This window comes from Sinohyriopsis cumingii, unplaced genomic scaffold, assembly GCF_028554795.1.
Source record: "Sinohyriopsis cumingii isolate HCF-2022 unplaced genomic scaffold, ASM2855479v2 utg001311l, whole genome shotgun sequence".
Taxonomy (NCBI): domain Eukaryota; kingdom Metazoa; phylum Mollusca; class Bivalvia; order Unionida; family Unionidae; genus Sinohyriopsis; species Sinohyriopsis cumingii.
Window position 1 is genome coordinate 675538 of NW_028315981.1, and position 21574 is coordinate 697111.

Here is a 21574-nt window from a genome sequence, read left to right on the forward strand (position 1 = left end):
AATTTTTGAACTCTTGCGTAACCTGCAGGATGCGAGGGATCGTAGTAAATGCTGGCTAACACTTTTTCCATTTTGTGTTTGTGTGTTAATAAGGCACCCACTCTTGGAAGATGCTACTCTTTTTCTCTTGGGGTATTTTCTTGGATTGCAATGCTTTGCGTGTGCGACCAGCAATAGGTGTCGAAGAGGAGGATGTCGGAACAGGGGATATCGGTTCTTGTTTCACTTCTGTCTTCACTTCTGTCTTCACTTTCTTTTTCTCTTGTGATGAAGAAGGGGTGGTCATCATCTTTTTAATCCATCCAATTCTGGAGGTAGGTGGTGTTGTTAACTTGCGTACTTTTTCTGGTGGAGTTTGAAACCCTTCTTCTTCTTCTTCTTTTTCTGTCTTGGTCACTGGTAGTGGTGGTGGTGGTACTGGTGATGGTGCTGGACTTTTCATCAATGTCTTAAAATCTTTCAGAGTGGGTAGAGCTGTTTCGTCTAAAGCTTTCTGGTGAAAGAGTTGTAATCGTTGCAAGAGTTGACCGTACTTTTGCGATTTTTCTGTTTCGGACAAATCTTGGCGATCCATCAAGGACTGCAATTCGTATTGTAACTGGGACATTTCGCTCAAATGTGGATTAGGAGGTAAATGCGGGGTGCGTTGTTCTTGCCAACGATGGTATTCCATCCATCGTTTGTAAGGCACTAAAGCTAGTTTTCGTCCTTCCATTGGGTTGTAAAGGGTCGATTCTGAGATCTTGGGACTTCAGAGGGCCTTTTTATCTTCCTCCCATCAGTCCTCCCAACATGGTTCCCAAGATTCCTTTCAGCAATGGGCCTAACAAGAGGGGTAAAATGCCTCCACGTTGGACCAACATCTTCTTCTTTTGACGAAGGGGGATTTTCTTTTCAACCATTTGGCGAAGAACGTGACGATGTTTGCCTAAGCATTGTTTCTGTGTTTGGACAAAGGGATCGTACCTTTCAAGACGTTCAAACAACATTCGCACACGGTATCGATGACCTCTTTGGAAGCTGATTGAATGAGTTTTTTTCGTAGGGGTGGAGAAGCTTTGGACAGGACAGATAACATGTCCCCATGTTTGACTAAACGTGGTGGCAGTCCTTTCCTTTTCTTTCCTTGGGGTTGTTTAGAAGAGGGATGTTTTCTGGAGGGTGACATCTTCAGGAGCACCAAAACACTGATACCCCGACTTGGTCACACACCGTTTTTATACTGGAACGCGTCGCCACTGATTGTCTTTACGTCGTATCAACTTCAGGACAGGCATGACACGTCGTGCAGGGGTACGTAACGGACTAAATCGAGCCAGTTCTTGCTTGGACAAATCCAGTAAACTTTGTAACATGCCCGATCTTTCTTGGACTTTGATTTTGGGAGAAGGTACTTTGTGAGCAGCAGCCACTGCCACTAAATTGGAGAGTCCTGCCACTGGGGAAGTTCTTGGGGTCATCAACGGAGAATTTCTTGGTGTGATCAACGTCTCCAAGTACTCTTCAGTTCTTGGTGTCATCAACGGAGAAGTGGATGAACTTGAGGCTGCCGGAGACGCAGTTAAGCCGTGGCAGGTCGTGGTTTGCAAGTGTAAGGTTGCGTCCTGGCCGAAGTGCCTCTCTTGCGACTAGTTTTCTTCTGTGGACTTTTCTTTTTCTGGGGGCTTTTTCTCTGTTTCTTTTTCTGGGCGCTTCTTTTCTTTTTCCGGGGTGGTGTCTGGTAAGAGGAGGGTCCCGCCACTGGAGAAGTTCTTGGAGACACGGGTCTCCATGGGGACCTGGTCTTTTTCTTCTTCTTGGAGCTTCGTTTGACTTTTTTCTTGGGGAGAACTTTGGGGGCATTAGGATCCCATCTTAAGAGAGAGCGAATGATGACCCCTCCTAGTGTACCGCTCCCTCCAGGTTTCAAAATGATTTGTTTTTTGGTTTGAGTGTCGATGCGGGGATCGGCCAGTTGGGTCAAAGCGACTTTGTTTCGATCAAAAAAGCGTTTGGTTTGATGAGGAATCTGAATGATCCCTTGTAGTAATTGACGTGCCGTCACCGTGAACTATCGTAAGACTTCTTTGAGACTAGCTTCTAAGACACGAGCTCGTGTTTGTGGATTTTTTTCTCGACTGATGCCATACAAGGCATGAATCAATTTGACGGGAAGATGCGACTGAAGGGACGTCATGTTCAAAATGTGTGTGAGACAGGCGAAAAGAGTCTGAGGTTTTTATAGATCTTTTTGTGGAATGAACTTAAGTCGAGGACGGAGACGTGTACAGGACAGGCCCTCCGTCTTGGCACCAGTGGTGAAACAAGTGGGTACGAAATCGCAAATCATCGGGGGTCGTAGGTTTCAAATCGACAAGTAAATAGGCGTGTGGAGTTTGAGTGGCATCGTCGTACGCCTGAGTCAGCCAAGGTGTCCCTAACTGTTTGGCTAAGACTTGCACTTGCGATTTATCTCGAGGGCTTTTAAACAAGACCACGTAATGCGCATTGAGACTGATGGTGCGATGGGCTTTACTTTGTTGAAACAAATTTTGAGTGATGTAAACGACACTGGCATTACGATGATGCCCTTTGCGCGTGAACCACAGTTTAATTTCTTCTTCGTCTTCTCCTAACATGTCGTAAAAAATGACCAAATGGGTTTGACGGGAGTCAGAGACGATGCCGTCGTCTTCTTTAGGAATGCCTTCCACAAACACGATGGAATCGCCTTGACTTTCTCGCAAGAGGCTGTACGCCGATTGCCACTCTTTGTAACACCACACGATGCGTTGAGATGGACGATCGATCAAATGATGTTTATGTTCGATCAAGCGTTTGACGAATTCGGTTTTGCCTGAACCGCTAGGTCCAGCAATGAGCATGTTAAGGGGATGACGAAGATACAAAGCCTCAAAACTGGCACGATCTAAGTGTTCGTCGATGACTTTGACAGTGGAGGAAGAGGGAGCAGAGACAGCAGAGGTAGCCATAGTGTGAGGAATGTCACTTGTGACACGAAAATAAACAAGACGAGAGTTTATATACTTTTTTCAGGACACGTTTATTGAATGTTTTAAACATGAATACGAAAGACAAAAATACATAAAAACCAAAGACTTAAGTACAACGATAAAAGGCACATGATAACCATCAACGTGGAATAAAAACAAGTGTCTGTACAACATGTTTTGGGTAATGTTCTGACCAGTTCTATAGGGGGTAAGGTCACACAAGTGTCCTCCCGAAAGGGTCTTTCAGTTATGTCCACGACAGTCCTGTCCTGGGTGACGGGTTCTTCTGGTACTGTCACTAACACAGGTTGAAAAATCGCAAGGCTCACAATCGCATTCCACTTCAGAAGCCCCACACTTGAATTGTGCCTGTCTGAACTTGTTTTGTGTTTCTCTGAAAGTGTTCATCTTGTTCACTTGGTCTTGGTAGTCACAATGAACTATCGATCTTGCCTAGGGTTCCTTTTTATATACAGACCAATACCGGCGTGCCCATACGGTAAGGTGAAATGATTGGGAAGTCGCACTCGCTTCTGGTACACGATTTGATAGACTTTTTCCAAGGGTCGACTGACGATGTGGTGATTGGGTAAACGTACAATCTTGTTGGGTTGATAGGTGGTCACTTTAAAGTGTTCGTCCTCTCCAGATTGCAATGCTTCTTTCAATACCCCAAAGTTGACCACTCGACTGGCACGATAATTCAGAGTCAATCCTTTCACTTTACACTTCGTGTGCACTTCTCCTTTTGGGTCCCGGTATTCGTAGCCGTAATTTTTTGGACCGCCACTGACGAAACTTAGAATCTTGTCGTCGGGATGCTCGTCTGTCCAGGCTCCCTCTCCCCTGTTCCCTTTCCATAGACCCCTCAGGTCGGGACCTTATTAAAATAGGGTCCCGACCCTGTTCCATTTTGTCGCTCAACAGACCCACAATCTATTCCCATGTTAAATTTACATAGTCCCCAGATTGTCCCATGGGGTCCTGTAATGGTAATTCCCATTGAGGCTAGAGTTGCCCAAGACTTTTTCCCGTGTTCAATTCCCCTTTAGGCTAGAGTGCCGGGCTTGTATTGCCCATGTTAAATTTCCATTGAGGCTAGAGTGCCGGGACCCTGTCTGTAATGCTAATTCCCATTGAGGCTAGGGTGCCGGGCTTGTATTCCCCATGTTAAATTTCCACTGAGGCTAGAGTGCCGGGACCCTGTCTGTAATGCTAATTCCCATTGAGGCTAGGGTGCCCCCATTTACTACTGTGGTTCCTATGTTGAGAAGTAGTGTAAATCCAATTCTAAAAGAAGTCTGACACTCACGATTCTGACAAATGGACAAATGGATATGAAACAGGATCGCTACATATAATATTCAAATATTTAAATAAAATTGAATTAATTACATTTCTTTCTTAAGACGAACACATTTTACGAGTGTTTGTATGACAGGTGTGCATATACAGTAAATGCCATATAAATGGGAAGTAAATCATGGAATCCACTCCTCCATCTTCACAGATTTTAAGCGCTCCTTTTCAGAATCATTGCTATCCCAGGTTAAATATTTGTATCATTTATCGAAGGAAAATGCTTGGACATATTTTACCCTGGTCCTTTTCATCCGCTGGATGTACCTATTCGTGTTATGAGTCGCAGACAACGAATTAAATTCCTATGAAACGTTACGCTAATAGTTGGCCATGCTTTTATATACGTTTTTAGTAAGGTCGGTAAATCACAAGTATATCCGAAGAGTTAGTGATCGACGAGAAAAGTTACAGAACGCCGGATATGATGTAATGTGCTGGTCGTTTTCGAGACATATTATATTCTCTTGTACGTGCCCACTATAAAAATATATTCCCGTGAGATCTCACCGTTTATATCCAGTAGTACATGTGCGTCAACAGGCCTATTCTGAATTTTTTCTGCATGTAATTATTTTCAGCCAATTACCCATCGTCATTCTTTTAAATGCAGTATACACAGGCTGGTTCCGTAACTCATAAAATAGTTAGTTGCCTGTGACCATATCTACTGTTAATCACTCGTTGTACTGAACATGACGTTGAAGTAATATCTTGTTAGAATAAAATTTAGTAGTTCCTTTGCTCCCCAATTTGTATTTATGAAAAAGGTTACTTTGCTTTGATTTAATTCTAAAACCTAAATATGCAAATATGTACATTTTTTAAGATTAAATTACACTAATATATACCATTTCTGTATACACTATAATGATTTTTTAGGGACTGTTGAACATTTACCGATCCATTGCAATGCTTAATATTGAAAGTAAAGATGATTTGAGTGAGGTGGGCTAAATGTAAACGGTAAACAGGGCCGGCGCCAGACCCGGCCAGACTATCTGGCGCCCTAGGCAAGGTTAGATTCCGGTCTCCCCCCCCCCCCCCGAAAATATCAATTTCCAAATTTATAAACAATAAAAAAAAAATTAAAAATGGTTCCCCCCCTCCCGAAATCAGCGCCCTAGGCGCCTGCCTAGTTTGCCTATATGGTAGCGCCGGCCCTGACGGTAAATACAATACCTGTCATTCAGGGGTCTCCATATATTCAAGCAATTTTTGTTTTAGAAGAACATAGGCATTAATTCTTAAAGATAGAAAGAGACAGACCGGTGTTATTATGCACACGTAATGCCTACCAGTTCACTGAATAAGAGCTCTGGGTAAGTTACTCAAAAGAGGGATATCAAAGTTTGCTAATGAACAGCTTACCTATCAGTCTGCAGGCTCCAAAGAACATTTTACCGAATGGAATGTCCCGACTGTACCTGCCGATTTCCGTGGCAACCATGCCAGGATGGACACGGGAGATAGGCACATTGGAAGTTTTTAATCGTCTGCTTAGAGTCTAAATCTACATCACCTTGAATGTTAAATATGACACTTATCGGCATAGGATAATGGGACTAAATTATAGAATACAAAACAGGCGGACGAGACTTGACACACACACACACACACACACGCACACACACATACACACATCTGAAAAGGATTTAATAGGGTGCGATTCTGTTAAAAAGCTGAACAATCAAACCATCATTGCGAGAATTAAATTAGTCATGAAGTTAAGTCAGAGTAGCAGTTGCCGACTTAAAAATCTTGTTTCGTAGCTCATTAATATGCGAGGTCAGTAATTTGTACTCATTCTGTTTAACACAAATTTGAAGAGGTCGCATTACTTACCATTCATAATGCCGCCTCTAAGTAGGATTATGCATTGTTTTTAATACTCACTAATTACTGATTTTGCTTACGAAGAAGACTTTTTCTTTTTTATATCCCGAGCAATTCGCCAATATTTAGGAAGAGGCGTTATTAATAATGAACCATGTTCGCAGGACTTTATGATAGCATAGATAAGTTTCGTATAATGGCCTCTCCAAAATTCTAAATATAAGGAATTAATGAGATATTGTCATATAGTAACTCGAGATAGGAATTATTTTGTGTTTTATGCGTTTGGGTTACGTTTCGTATTACATGGTTTGAAATGCAGACCTATGACATAGAAATGCATGCTTATAAAGTATACAAAAGTGAAGCAAGAAAGAAACAAAAACAAAAATACAAACAAGCAAGTGCAAGATTGAAGTCTCGTGAATGTGTGGTCATTACTCTGATTTGAGGAAAATTATGTTTGATGAGCACGTTCAAAAACAAATCACATTTTGTCTTGTTTGTCTTGGAAATAGAGGCAACATCGACCTCATGTGGAGAGGTGCTTTTAGATCCCTGGCTTGTTCCAATATCTTCTTCATTTATACAAAACGAACAGGTAATTATAGTGAAAATACCACAGAAAAAGAAAACAATGTACATTGCGGGTTCTTCATTGTAGATATTTCACTTTAATTGCTGTTTACTGTGTCAACAAAATTTGCTATAACTTTGACGATACTATGTACCCCGCCGCACTTACATTTTCGAAGCAAATGCTAGGCCCATTTATTTATTATTGTTCAATCGAAAATAATTATTGCGCTAAACTTATGAAGTACACTGCGAAATCAAAGAAAGTGGTGTACTATTGAATAGGAGGAAAAAACTTAGTACTTGAAGAAAAGGACAGATTATCAGTGTGAAACCACCAATTAGTAGTGACATTCCCATCTTGCATATTAAGTTAAATAACAGCCATTGATCACCAAGATGGGGAAATAAATAATCATGGGTACATAATGTGAGAAATCTGAAGACAAAGTTGGTGATAATTGCGATGTTTATTCCGGAAGGCGAAAAGAAGACGCCACAATTGAAACACATGTTAAACAGAAGCAGGGAAAAAGAAAAGAAAGGTAGATAGAATACCGCCTGACGCATAAAGAACAACATGTAGAAAAATATAAATTTTAATTTGGAGGACGCAGAACATGGCTCTAAACAGATTGGGATATGTATGTATGTATGTATGTATGTACTTACGCACGCACACATGTATGTATGTATGTATGTATGTATGTATGTATGTATGTTTGTATGTATGTATGTATGCAACTTGTCTTGCAACTTTGTATGTATGTATGTATGTATGTATGTATGTATGTATGTATGTATTTCATCGACCAGATAACACTATATATGTGGAATTTACGTTCATGCGACTAGATTTTTAAGAACTTGGATTTTAATAACATAATAAATACTAAAAGTAAAAAAATAATAAAATATAGTGATGTATCTATGTATATATTAGAAATGCGCGGCATTACCGGTATACCGGTTATTCGCGGTATTTTTTCCGGTATTACGTACTAAGGTACTTTTTCACTGTACCGATACTTCGGTAGTTACCGGCAGTAAGTAATGTACGGAAATTCCCGAGGAATCTTCTTAAGAATTTAATTTTTTTAATAACATCCTGTCATTTTTCGTGACAAATTATTTGAAAAATATATATTTTCTTTTTGAGAACAACAGTTATTCTCACAAATCAATTTTGAATGAAACAAATAAAATTATATTTAAGGTCCTTTTATGACACGTTTGACACGTATCACTTGGTGGCCAAATGGGATTTTGTGAAAGATATTCGGGTAAATCCAACTTTTTGGAAACATTTCGGATTCAAATATCATATTTTAATTATTTTATAGTGTATATAAATGTGTTAAATACACGTATTCCTATGCAGGATTGCAAATAATCCAAGGATTTGCATGAGAGCTGTTGTTTTCTATTTGAATTTTACGTAATATCAAATGTCCGTTAGATATGTTCACGTTTGTTGAATAAGAGCATTTTATGTTTTCTGGCCCTATCTGATAAATATCTTGTCCGGGCTTTGGCATCCCACTCAAAGTTTCCCTACCTGTTATATCAACTATTTTGCTAGGAAATTGCAGGCTTCAATGTCAACACTTCCCATTTTTATCAACAAGCTTTCAAATTTAGCTCAGTGTGTTTTATTGGTTTCAGCTATAGTGTAAGCTGAATCATCCCATTAGAGTTAGTTTTTAGATTATAACTTACAGAACAATCAATCTGCACACAGCGATTCCGTCTCCTTTAAGATACTGACGATTTAATTTTCGCAGGGAGGGGGGACTGTTATTTTGAGCTAAGAAATTTTATTTTCTTTCGTCTCAAGTCATTTATATTTTTCAAATAATATAATGGATACAGTCTTATGTTAATATAAATCAAGGAAAGATAATTTGGCAGCTATTGACACACGGAAAGTTTCAAAAAAAGTCCCAGGCCCCTGCCTCGAAACATTAAATTGTGTATTCCTGACATAATTACGTAATACCGTGATACGTATTGCGGTATAATGTTCAGGAATACCGCGGTACAAAAGTGTTCGTTGTATTGAGCTCTAGTATGTATGTATGTATGTATGCATGTAGTAGGTAGGTAGGTAGGTAGGTGTATGTATGTGTGTGTGTGTGTGTCCTACTGGCTTTATATCCTGTTTTTCGTGCGACGATATAAGGTCTGTCGATTCAAACTAACCTTCGTCTCTTGCAAAATCGATAGCACCTTATATGGTGGCCCACAGTGGCTGTGATTATACATTTGGAATATCTGTTTTTTTTAATGTCTGCTGTATTTTTTTTTAAACAAAAAAATAATATTAACTCGCATGCTAAATTGTGTTTTATATTTTCTACTGTTCGGTCTGTATTCATGATTTTATGAATAAATATTTTAAGTATTTGCGAATTATTATAATTACTTGAAGCTGCAGGTAAACAAGTTCTTTAACAAATCATTGGATTGCTCTCTGTTTTTGAAGTATGGAAATCTTTTACCCTGGCTATATTGGGGGGGGGGGGGTCATTATGGCAAGAAAAAATAACATTGTTTTAAAGTGATATGTGCATTGGATAACTGCATCGTAAGACTGACCAACCTAAAATTCAGTTGTAAATAATAGCGTGACCATGACTGGCAGATATAATATCCAGGAACACTCACCCCACTTCTTCTGATACTAAACTATACATTGTAGTACCCCTTACATACCCGTATCAACACCTGTGATAGTGACAATTCTCTGATGAGTAAGTTCTATCATTGGAAATGACTGCTGGCCTCCCATTGTACTGCATGCATACTTTGCCTAATTGAACAGCATTCGATGATTATTTTACCCACACCCCGTACAAAGGAAATCAATCTTCAAGCAGCTATATACTTCTATCCGTGGAAATGCGTTAAATGTACCCACATCATCATCATCATCATCAATCCCTTTAACCAAGAGGTCGTTGGGGCACCACAGTTAAGTTGACAACCAATTCTCTCCATCTTTCCCTGTTCTCTACTGCCCTTTAGAAATCTCCAAATCCCATTCCCGTCCACTCCTTAATGTTATCTTCCCACCTCATTTTCTGTCTGCCTCTTCTTCTGCACCCTCGCACTGTGCCTGATAAGATTGGTTTTGCCAGTCCAGATAATCCTGAGACATGACCGTACCACTTCAGTTTATGCTTTTGTACAGTGGTTCAGAGGTCTTCAGAGGAACCTATGTCTCGCTGGACCCTGTTGTGGACTTCTTCGTTGGTTACATGATCAATGTATGAAATTCCCAGGATCTTGCGGTAGGATCTCATTTCTAAGGTTTGAATCCTTCTTTGTAGATTTGATGTGAGCGTCCATGTTACACAAGCATACAGAAAGATGGATATGACTATCGAGCGTATCAGCCTTATTTCGAAACCAAAATAAATGTTGGCATCTTTCCATGTCGGTGTCAACCATGTTATTGCTGCTGCTGTCTGGGCAATTCTGCAAAGCAGTTCTGGTTTAGAGCCCTCATCTGTGATACTTGATTCCAAGTACTTGAAGCTTGTGACTCTTTTGAGCTTCTGTCCACTGACTTTATTTCTGCGTTGACGCGTGAGGCGCCGTAGCCGACAAAAGCTGGTCCAATGAGAAAGTTGCAGTGAATAAGCGGACAGTTAGAAGATTATCCATAACTCATTTTATCTTAAGGTGTCACACCATAATTATATTTATATCTCCACATATTAAATCATTTCATATCTTTTATAATATAAACAGATATCGCATTCACTTTGTCTGCCTGTCAGTCAGTCTGTCTGTCTCGTGAATATTTCCGTCGCCCTTGATTCAGCCAAACTTGACATAGAGATTATCCAAGAGGCACTGAACTAATTGTGATAGGTTTTAATATATTACATGTTGCCATAGAAGCTATACGTAACATAACTAGTATGATACTGGATCATCGTGTAGTTTGAAAAGTATGATACCTGAGAATTCAAGATGGCCTGCACAAACTAACAAAAGGATTTCTTACGATTGATGGATTATGAACTTCTCATTTTAGACTACATCATCTATAGGACATATCTATGCAGGCATACATTATTTCTGGTGGCGTTGTTCCTAATGCCAATGAGATTTCAGCAACATTTTTTGTGGGGCTTAGTCCTGACACTATCTGACGAGTCTGTCTGTCAGCAACCGATGCCATCATTAGTACGCTATGTGATACAGACAAACGTAGTCATGGATATATTTATAGAGTCTCTCTGTCTCTGTATATCAATGTAAACGTTTCTAGTATTAAAAATGGTACAGAAGTGTCAATTCCTAGCTTGAATATTTCATTTTTTAACATATTTTTCATGTCATGAAGATAATGCATAAATTTGTTGATATTTCATTTTCCTCTTGTTTTATGGTTATAGCATTCACAGCAATTGAAATATTATTACAAAAAGTGTTACACATTATGTTGACGTGTGTTTAATTTGTAAATAGTTGCTACGTTTTGGGTATTTGCTTGTCATTATGAAAAGAAAAAGATTATAAAAAAAGAACATTGGGCAATTTTAGCGTTTCCCGCATTTATCTTTATTTCCGAAGCACAGGTAATATTTTTATATAAGAACGACACTTGGTTTATGCATGTAGTCTGAGTACTAACTGCAAATGTCGGTCGCTGTTACCATTTTGCTCTCCGGGCAGTGCGTGGCAAGGATATTTGGACCACTAAAATTCGTGGGCTCCTATGCTTTGCATACTCTTTCTACATGGTAGCTCCCTTCCTGTCTCCAGTGGAATTAGCTCCATCTTTCAAACATTGAGGCGTTAGTCATAAACATTGATGCATTTTTGTATCGTAGGAAGTTCACCATGACACGGACACTATAGGTCAATGTGACCGAAGTTTATGTTTGAGTGACAAAGTTAAAGTGTGGTTACCATTGTGTCTCATTCTACATTCCTTTCAACAAAAGACCTACCAAATTTAGAATTATGATGTACTCAGTATCCGGAGAAGGACTATGTCATCTCTAACAGATTTTGGCTTAAAATATGGATTCATAAAAACATTATATAATAGATATGTGGTAATATATATGTGCCGGTGCATGAGCTGAACTATGTCAGCATATCCCTCCGTCCATCTATTTCAAGTGATTTAAGTTTGTCTTTGTTTTCAAAAGATGAGCACACCCAGCCCCTCCCAACATAAAAACCCCAACAACATCTGATATTAATAAGGCTAAATAATAAACACATATATAATTAAAACAGAAATCATAACATATACAATAACAAGTTACATAGCACAGACAACCGTGTAAATGTAAATACACGCAACTGATACATGTAACATATAAAGGAAATTAGCAGACGTATAGGAAATTACAAGTTTATTTTGACGTGAATGCATAACAAATGATTACAAATTTATAACGTAGACCTTTAGTATAAGAGCTATCAAAATAAACTTTTCTGTCATTGACCTCATCATTAAATTATCTCTGTCTCATAAAAACGCATCTTTGACAATTTATACGTAAATTTCTTGCTATATGTCTTTACATTCGCAAAGAAGCAAAGCAGTTTTGTCGTCGACAAATACCTCCAAAACACCTGACCAGTGTTTTAATAAAATGGAGTCATAAATAAATTGTTTTGCCATTGTAATGAGATCATAAACAATTATTTCAGAACTTCCCTAGTTCACAGTTGTTTAGTTCTGTACAATGTCCTAGTAATGTCGAAATGATCTACCAACCACTGTTCCGTCTTCACCCATGAACGACCTTTCAACGTTATAAATAATAAAACGTTGAACTCTCGCCCGGATTCTCCAAAGCTGTATTTATCATCATTTACGGGTTGAGTACTTGACATGCACTGAAAACTATGTATTGTTACCCAGATATACCGTGGACCTTGAAGACTCAAAACTGAGCGATATCACCCAGTTGTAAAGCTTGCACTGTAGTAACAAAGTTGTCCGAGCTGATTCAGTTGTACACTGGACCCAGCAGTCACAAACAAATGCTCGGAGTAACTCAGATGTTAATAAGAATATTTAGTCACATAACTGCCCGAGGCTGCCCGTTTGTAAAGCGGAATATGTAGTTACACAACTGCATGAAGATACCTAGTTGTAAAATAGGCCATATAGTCGCAAATTCGTAAGTTGTAAATTGAACCATATAGTCACAAAACTGCCTGATGTGTAACACAGATTCTGAAGTCACAAACTGCATAAGTTAACCTTGCTGTAAAGCGGTTTGTTCAACTGCCCGATGATACACAGCTGTAACGTCGGCCCTGTAGTCACATAAATGCCAGAGCTTACCTATTTGTAAAATGGGACAAGTAAGCAGAAAAAACAGCATTCTTGTCACCCAGCTGCAACGCGGGCATTTTGGTCACATCACTGCCGAAGGCCCCCTACTTGTAACGTGGGCCAATAGTCATAAACCTGAATAGCTTACCTAGTTTTAATGAGGGCCCTGTAGTCATAAAACTAACCCGCTGTCACCCAGTTGCAAAGCGGACCATTTGGTCACAAAATGTGCCCAAGATTACCCGGCTGTCAAGCAAACTCTGTAGTCATAAGCGTCACGAGGTTACCAGTGGTAAATCAGACACTTAAGCGTTAGAACGTCCAGGTCACCCTGTTATTACGTAACTGCCTGAGGTCACTCAAATGTACCCAGCTTATGGTTTATTCCCTTTTGAGAAGTTCTATTTTTGTATAAGTCAATCAACTCGAACGTATTGAAACAAAGTTGAACTTAAGTACAGCATTTCCCATTTAAATCTTCGAAATAGCTGGAACCAATAAAATATGTCGCGCATTTACACTGACTCATGTAAAAGTAGGCCATTCTCTTGATAATGGAAATGGAAGGACTAATTTGTATTTCGGTAAGGTAATCGCAACCTTGTGGATTTGGATTTGTCATTCAGATTTCACTGCTTTTAGCAAAATATGTTAAAAATCTCACTCAAAACTAATAATAAATGTATAATATCAGTTCTTTGTTACGTGCATAATGCAATACTCCATTTGGGCTCTGAACAATACAAATCAATCCGTTTAACTCTTATTGTAGGAACATTTTGTCGCTCCAGTTTAATGTTTTACAAGAGACGTTTTGCTATGGTATCTAGCTTATATGGCTGACTCTCTTTGTCACAACTGCAGATACCACATTTCACCTTATACACTGATACAAATTTTGTAAACTTGGAAAGCCCAGACTCGAAGAACCAAGCATGGTGCTGGATAATTTCTTTAGTACGTGAACTATTTAACGAACAATACAATTTTCTAAATAATACCTCGGCTGGTGTTTGTTTGGTATATCAAGCTATTAAGTAGAAATATTTATTTTTAGAATCTCTCTCTCTCTCTCTCTCTCTCTCTCTCTCTCTCTTGTACACACAGACAGATACATGCATTCCCAATGTTCCAGATATGGTTGGGGTTTCTATTTTATTATAAGATTAACAATGGATTACAATCTATATGATTGGTAATATATTTTCCAGTTTAATTGAACACTATTGGGAATGTAGCACATATGTTTCTGGTAGTATCACGTTCTTCCTTCAAGTCCCTGAATCATGTCCTCTGGTATTTCATTCTTTAACAATTCCAGCGTTTTCTGCCACAAAGCTTCCTGCTTGGTCTTATCTCTGTAGAAATAAATTTATCGTGTAAGGACGATGCAAAAATTTATGATTCTCGCTTGCTCCTTTGAAGGGTATAGGAAAGATAGTCGAAACACGTGTGAAGAATTTTGGCAAGAGGGCACACACTCTATCTGGAATAGACCTGCAAATGTTAGTACGCGTGTACGTTCTAACAGACACACATACTATTTTTTGAATCGTGTATATAAAACTGTATATCGAATAGTTCAGTCTGATCTGTCAAACAGTCTATGAAGTCAGAAAGGTGGCAGGGGACAGTTTTATAACTTTGTCCAAGTCAAATTCCTTCACTTGAAATTTTGATGTGATATTTTCAGCTATTATTGTTAAACAATTAAAGATGTGGATATTTTGTGAATTACATGTTTCGTGCTTGTGGCTTTCTCAAACGTGATGATAGGCATGTACACCTCCCATTCACAGTATGTGGGCACTAAAATACCAATTGTCGGCTAGGAAGCAAAGCTAGCAACTCATATCAGTAGGTATGTGTGTCCAATGCATAATTAGAATATCTTTTTAAAAAAGTTTTGATGGCAACTATTTTGAATTGAATCAAGCTGTTAAGTACACAATGTTTTTAAGAAATATCACCCAGGGAATGGGCTTGCATTTGCACTGTGCACATCACTTGGTCTTAAACATGACCTTCGGACATAAAAGAATGCATGCGTACATTTTGGGGGTTGGAGTGCATACACTTCTTTTTCTATTAATTGCAATTGACTTGTCAGGGCAAGAGAATAACATTGCTGTTTTTTTTTATCTATTCAGTTTGACATCACCTGTGTATTTTTTATGAATGTTTATTTTAGGCAGATGGATGCGGCATAAAGACTGTATGTTGCACCCAAAGGAAATCTATTCATTATGTTCCAAAATCTCATTGCCAAAGAGAGATAACTCTAGTGCAACAGCCTATAGCTCGCAAGCGGCTGATGGCCTGTTATCAGTGGGGTTTTTTTTAAATTATTTTTAAAAATATACTCAAACAGAAAATAAATAAGCATACTTATATTTATTATCAAGAGATGAACTCTAAATTATGAGAATAATATCGATGATTGCATAATGATCTATTAGTATTTCAAAATATTATTCAAACTGATTTGTCGTTATCTTTTTCAACATTAGATACAACGATACATTATGTTCTAATATCTCATTGACAAAGAGAGATAACTCTAGTTCAAGAGCCTTTAGCTGGCAAGTGGCTAATGGTCTTTATTCAGTGTTCTTTGAAATGTACTGGAACACAAGAAGAAAAAAATAATAGCATACTTCTATTTATTATCAAGAGATGGACTGTAAATTATCCGAACGTTATCGAGGATTACATAATGACCTGCAAGTATTTAAGATATTGTTCAAACTGATTTGTCATTATCTTTCCCAGCATTAGAAACAACGATCAAGAAAGGATATGCTGATCAAAATAAACCATATTCTGACACCACCCACACCTCCACCCCAAAAATGAAAAAGATTAACGGTAAGATTGCAACGTTTAAAAAATACTGTAAATCTTTATCAATGACGAGATTTTGTGTAATTACCAAATTGGTTTCTCACCTAGCTTGCCCTGTTGAATACCCGCCTTCAAGGCTCTTGAAGTAGACACCACCTACTCCCTTTAGGTCTGGGTTAACCACGGCATTGATAATGGGAAGGGCTCCATCTATAGGAGTCTTCATCTGCCCTGAAAATACACATTGAGTAGTTTGCAACTTTCGGAAAGCAGCAAAGTACACTGAGTACACAACAGCAGAGCATATGTAGCAGGTATAACTGAAGGTATGGAATTAAAAATATTGACATCCTTCACCCTCGCCCACTTCTTCCAGTTGGCAAAATCCTTTTATTGTTCAGCACGACCAGTCACACACTTATTTTTACTAGTAATAAACAGGAAAAGTATTGCGAACACCGTTTCATCCTATCCAACAACCACAAGTGAAAACTATCTAGGTGTAAGATGTGACCCCATACCAATTCCGAGTTATTATTTTTACACCTTATGGTAGTCCGATAAATCAACCGACCCACCCAAACCAACGATGATACTGAAGGACCATATGTCGGTCTGACACTACCGACCCACCCAAACCAACGATGATACTGAAGGACCATATGTCGGTCTGACACTACCGACCCACCCAAACCAACGATGATACTGAAGGACCATATGTCGGTCTGACACAACCGACCCACCCAAACCAACGATGATACTGAAGGACCATATGTCGGTCTGACACTAACGACCCACCCAAACCATCGATGATACTGATGGACCATATGTCGGTCTGACACTACCGACCCACCCAAACCATCGATGATACTGATGGACCATATGTCGGTCTGACACTAACGACCCACCCAAACCAACGATGATACTGAAGGACCATATGTCGGTCTGACACAACCGACCCACCCAAACCAACGATGATACTGAAGGACCATATGTCGGTCTGACACAACCGACCCACCCAAACCAACGATGATACTGAAGGACCATATGTCGGTCTGACACTACCGACCCACCCAAACCAACGATGATACTGAAGGACCATATGTCGGTCTGACACTACCGACCCACCCAAACCAACGATGATACTGAAGGACCATATGTCGGTCTGACACTACCGACCCACCCAAACCAACGATGATACTGAAGGACCATATGTCGGTCTGACACTACCGACCCACCCAAACCATCGATGATACTGATGGACCATATGTCGGTCTGACACTACCGACCCACCCAAACCAACGATGATACTGATGGACCATATGTCGGTCTGACACTACCGACCCACCCAAACCAACGATGATACTGAAGGACCATATGTCGGTCTGACACAACCGACCCACCCAAACCAACGATGATACTGATGGACCATATATCGGTCTGACACTAACGACCCACCCAAACCATCGATGATACTGATGGACCATATGTCGGTCTGACACTACCGACCCACCCAAACCATCGATGATACTGATGGACCATATGTCGGTCTGACACTACCGACCCACCCAAACCAACGATGATACTGAAGGACCATATGTCGGTCTGACACTACCGACCCACCCAAACCAACGATGATACTGAAGGACCATATGTCGGTCTGACACAACCGACCCACCCAAACCAACGATGATATTGAAGGACCATATGTCGGTCTGACACTACCGACCCACCCAAACCATCGATGATACTGATGGACCATATGTCGGTCTGACACTACCGACCCACCCAAACCATCGATGATACTGATGGACCATATGTCGGTCTGACACTACCGACCCACCCAAACCAACGATGATACTGAAGGACCATATGTCGGTCTGACACAACCGACCCACCCAAACCAACGATGATACTGAAGGACCATATGTCGGTCTGACACAACCGACCCACCCAAACCAACGATGATACTGAAGGACCATATGTCGGTCTGACACTACCGACCCACCCAAACCAACGATGATACTGAAGGACCATATGTCGGTCTGACACTACCGACCCACCCAAACCAACGATGATACTGAAGGACCATGTGTCGGTCTGACACTACCGACCCACCCAAACCAACGATGATACTGAAGGACCATATGTCGGTCTGACACTACCGACCCACCCAAACCAACGATGATACTGAAGGACCATATGTCGGTCTGACACTACCGACCCACCCAAACCAACGATGATACTGAAGGACCATATGTCGGTCTGACACTACCGACCCACCCAAACCAACGATGATACTGAAGGACCATATGTCGGTCTGACACTACCGACCCACCCAAACCATCGATGATACTGATGGACCATATGTCGGTCTGACACTACCGACCCACCCAAACCAACGATGATACTGATGGACCATATGTCGGTCTGACACTACCGACCCACCCAAACCAACGATGATACTGAAGGACCATATGTCGGTCTGACACAACCGACCCACCCAAACCAACGATGATACTGATGGACCATATGTCGGTCTGACACTACCGACCCACCCAAACCATCGATGATACTGATGGACCATATGTCGGTCTGACACTACCGACCCACCCAAACCATCGATGATACTGATGGACCATATGTCGGTCTGACACTACCGACCCACCCAAACCATCGATGATACTGATGGACCATATGTCGGTCTGACACTACCTGTTTTTTAAAATGTGCAATTCTGCTGAATGCAGATCTTTCCGTAACAAACCTACGAACATTTTAGACAAATACCGGTAATTGGAAGCAGCCATATCTAGTGCGAAATTCAAAATGGTCCCAGGTCAGAGGGTTGTGCTATCCACGTGGATTTACAAGTCACCAAACATAGGATTTACTCTGGCAATATATTGTATGTGTCACAGAACGAACCCTTCATCCTACGGTAGCTCCACAGCCACAAGAAAGTAAGTGTATAAAATGTACACCGATGTTTGCAGCCAAAATTGGCTGCGATGTTTAGCAGTTTTAAATGATACGGCGATATCAGCCCCATAAACCCCATAACACAAATCAATACCATTACAGGCGAGGGGTTGACTTATCGGCCATACTATATGGTCTTTCAACCAGTTATAACTCATATCACTGTAGAGAAAACATTCTAAACATTTCCACAGTGTACAATTTAAATGCCTTACTGATGTCCACCTTTACTTGATGTTTCTCCGTTGCATTGTGTCTTCTTTATTGATCTAGTTTGCACGATAAACACATTAGGCATTTGCTGTAATTTAACAAAGTCCAGAGTAGACAGTAATCACCAGTCAAAATTGAATGTAATCCATTTACTGTGTGCAATACCGGAAATGCATACCCTCCAAACTGTCATCAAACAGACTGGGTACGAAGCAATGAAAATGTGACCTTTACGCTCATACGTGTTATGAGCGGTTGAAGGTATGAGAAAATTAGCAAGAATCGTAGAGGAGTTAGATTTAGAATCTAGAGAGCTAATTATTGTAATCTGATTTGGAGAAGAAGAGCGGTTGCTATAAAAAAGTATTCATTTTTTACGAAGAAAGCATAGTGTATGTGCTAGAGGTCAAGTGAACTTGTGATGTGCTTCTGCATCTTTGTCGTTCGTCGATGTCCGTCAACCATGGCATCTCTCAACACATCTTGATTAAACTTGTATCAGAACTCGGGATGAATTTAACCCCCCAAATTATAAACAATAAATACTGAAACAATATTGATTACCAAAGGCTTTGGCTATCCCAGTTAATCGTGTCATGAGTTTATAATCCTGAGAACTCCTGAAGATTTCCGTGTCCACCAGCCCTGGATGCAGACTGTTGACCGAGATATTGGACCCTTTGAGTCTTCTGTGCATGCTATGCATCTGCATGATCTAAAAAAAGCCCCAGCAAATTCACTGGAAATGTTAAACGTTCAAAAACGGATAGCTATAACACGGTTACCGTAACATTTTTTGTTTCAGTACAAAATGTCTTTACCGAAGACTGTCTTCTTATGTAAAAACAGTATTTATGTTGTTAGGATAGCGCAAGTGACTGTTGTCTATTTTCCTGCTCAGTTATATGCGTTACCGGTGAAAATGCGTCATATACGGTTATTTTGTCGGAGATACTACATTTAATATCCTCCCTTACATTGTCTAATTTGTTCTCGATAACGTGATAAAAATCAGTTCTAAGTTATTGTCAGTATAAAGACATCGTCAAAATGGCTATGATGCTTCTTGCTAGATGTGAACATGCATTATTGAGATACACAGTGAAGGCAAGGATTTAGTAGCTGATTTATGATTAAAACGTCATAATGCGTCTGACTTTCATTTGGCAGAGGTCCACGGAGCACTACATTTGAGATTCGAATTAAGGTGCAAGGTATATGACTTGAAAACAATTTTTACATAACCGGTCTAGTTTGAGCTGGTTGGACGTGTACGATTTTGTCACGTCCACTATACTCAAACATCGGCCTTACATGTCAATACAGAGTTTGTTTTGTTCTCATCAAACTCATATTGCTTTAGATAATTTGGAACCAATTCATGGTTTTGTTAGTTTGTCACGAAAGGCTGATACGAACATGTTGGTTTTTGTTCTCAGTGGAGATGGTGGAAAGAGTACCTGAGGAAGTTGCTGAAAGCTATGGCTATAAAACCTATCACGGGGTTCGTCTAACGTTTGCAAATAAATATATAACAAGTTTGCCAATGCACGTCCCTTATGTTCAGGCAACCATAAATGTAGTGGGAAATATGAATGATTCATGCATTTTAGCATTTCTACCACTACACCAGCCCATAATACAAATTTCTTAAAGATATTTTATTAATAGTCTGACGCCACATTAAATTCGAAATTGCGCTTTTCTGTATGCTTAAGATATCAGATGAAAATGCTCTTCGTATAATATGCCATTTTAGAATAGTAAATGCAATCAGAAATCTTACCTGGTACAACATTAATCTTTCTATTATCCAGATTTACTTCATAACTTGATGAAAAAGATGCTCTATAATCTGTTCAGAACCAAGGTGGGACTTCTTTCAGATAACCCTCTCTTCATATGAACATACTGACATTTTTAACCAAGCAGATTATGTTTAAAATTATTAACTTACTTATGAATCGTTTTTCAAACCTAAGCGGAATACATCGGTTGGCTGAGAACCCGGTTTATAGATGTTAAGTTTATAACTTGAAAACACAGTTCGTACATGATAAGGTTTGTTCAAGCTGATTAGGAATGTCTGTTTTTTGTGATGTTAGCTGTTTTCAAACATACTTATTGCACGTGACAATTATGTAGTAGGCGTTAATATCTAACAAATATATTCTTAATTTATGCACAAAACATCAAGAATTAATTAATTTTCTACTTTATCGTGAAGTGAAAAATCATACAGTGCTTACATTTTCATCAACACTTACGAAATACTTTGAAAGCATGGGATTTACATGATTCTATACAATTTTGTAGAGTGCAGACACTATAACTCGTGCTCTGAGAACCATTTGCTCATGAAACACACCGTGGATGATTATAATATATAATATAGTACTACACATTATAAATGTGTTGTCCTCATCCAAACGTGAAAGGTAATGTCGTCGTCAAT

At 39.5% G+C, this 21574-nt stretch overlaps 1 pseudogene across 1 annotated transcript in view; it reads right to left on the reverse strand.

Annotated features, from left to right (window-relative positions):
- Positions 1 to 12132: 12132 nt before the first annotated feature.
- Positions 12133 to 21574, reverse strand: part of LOC149772650 (WW domain-containing oxidoreductase-like) — a 40515-nt pseudogene continuing 31073 nt past the window's right edge. Inside the window, exons 6-8 of the transcript XR_016417634.1 lie at positions 19684 to 19834; positions 16013 to 16155; positions 12133 to 14438 (exon numbers count right to left, since the gene is read on the reverse strand). The product of XR_016417634.1 is annotated as a WW domain-containing oxidoreductase-like (transcript). The remainder of the gene's footprint in view (positions 14439 to 16012; positions 16156 to 19683; positions 19835 to 21574) is intronic.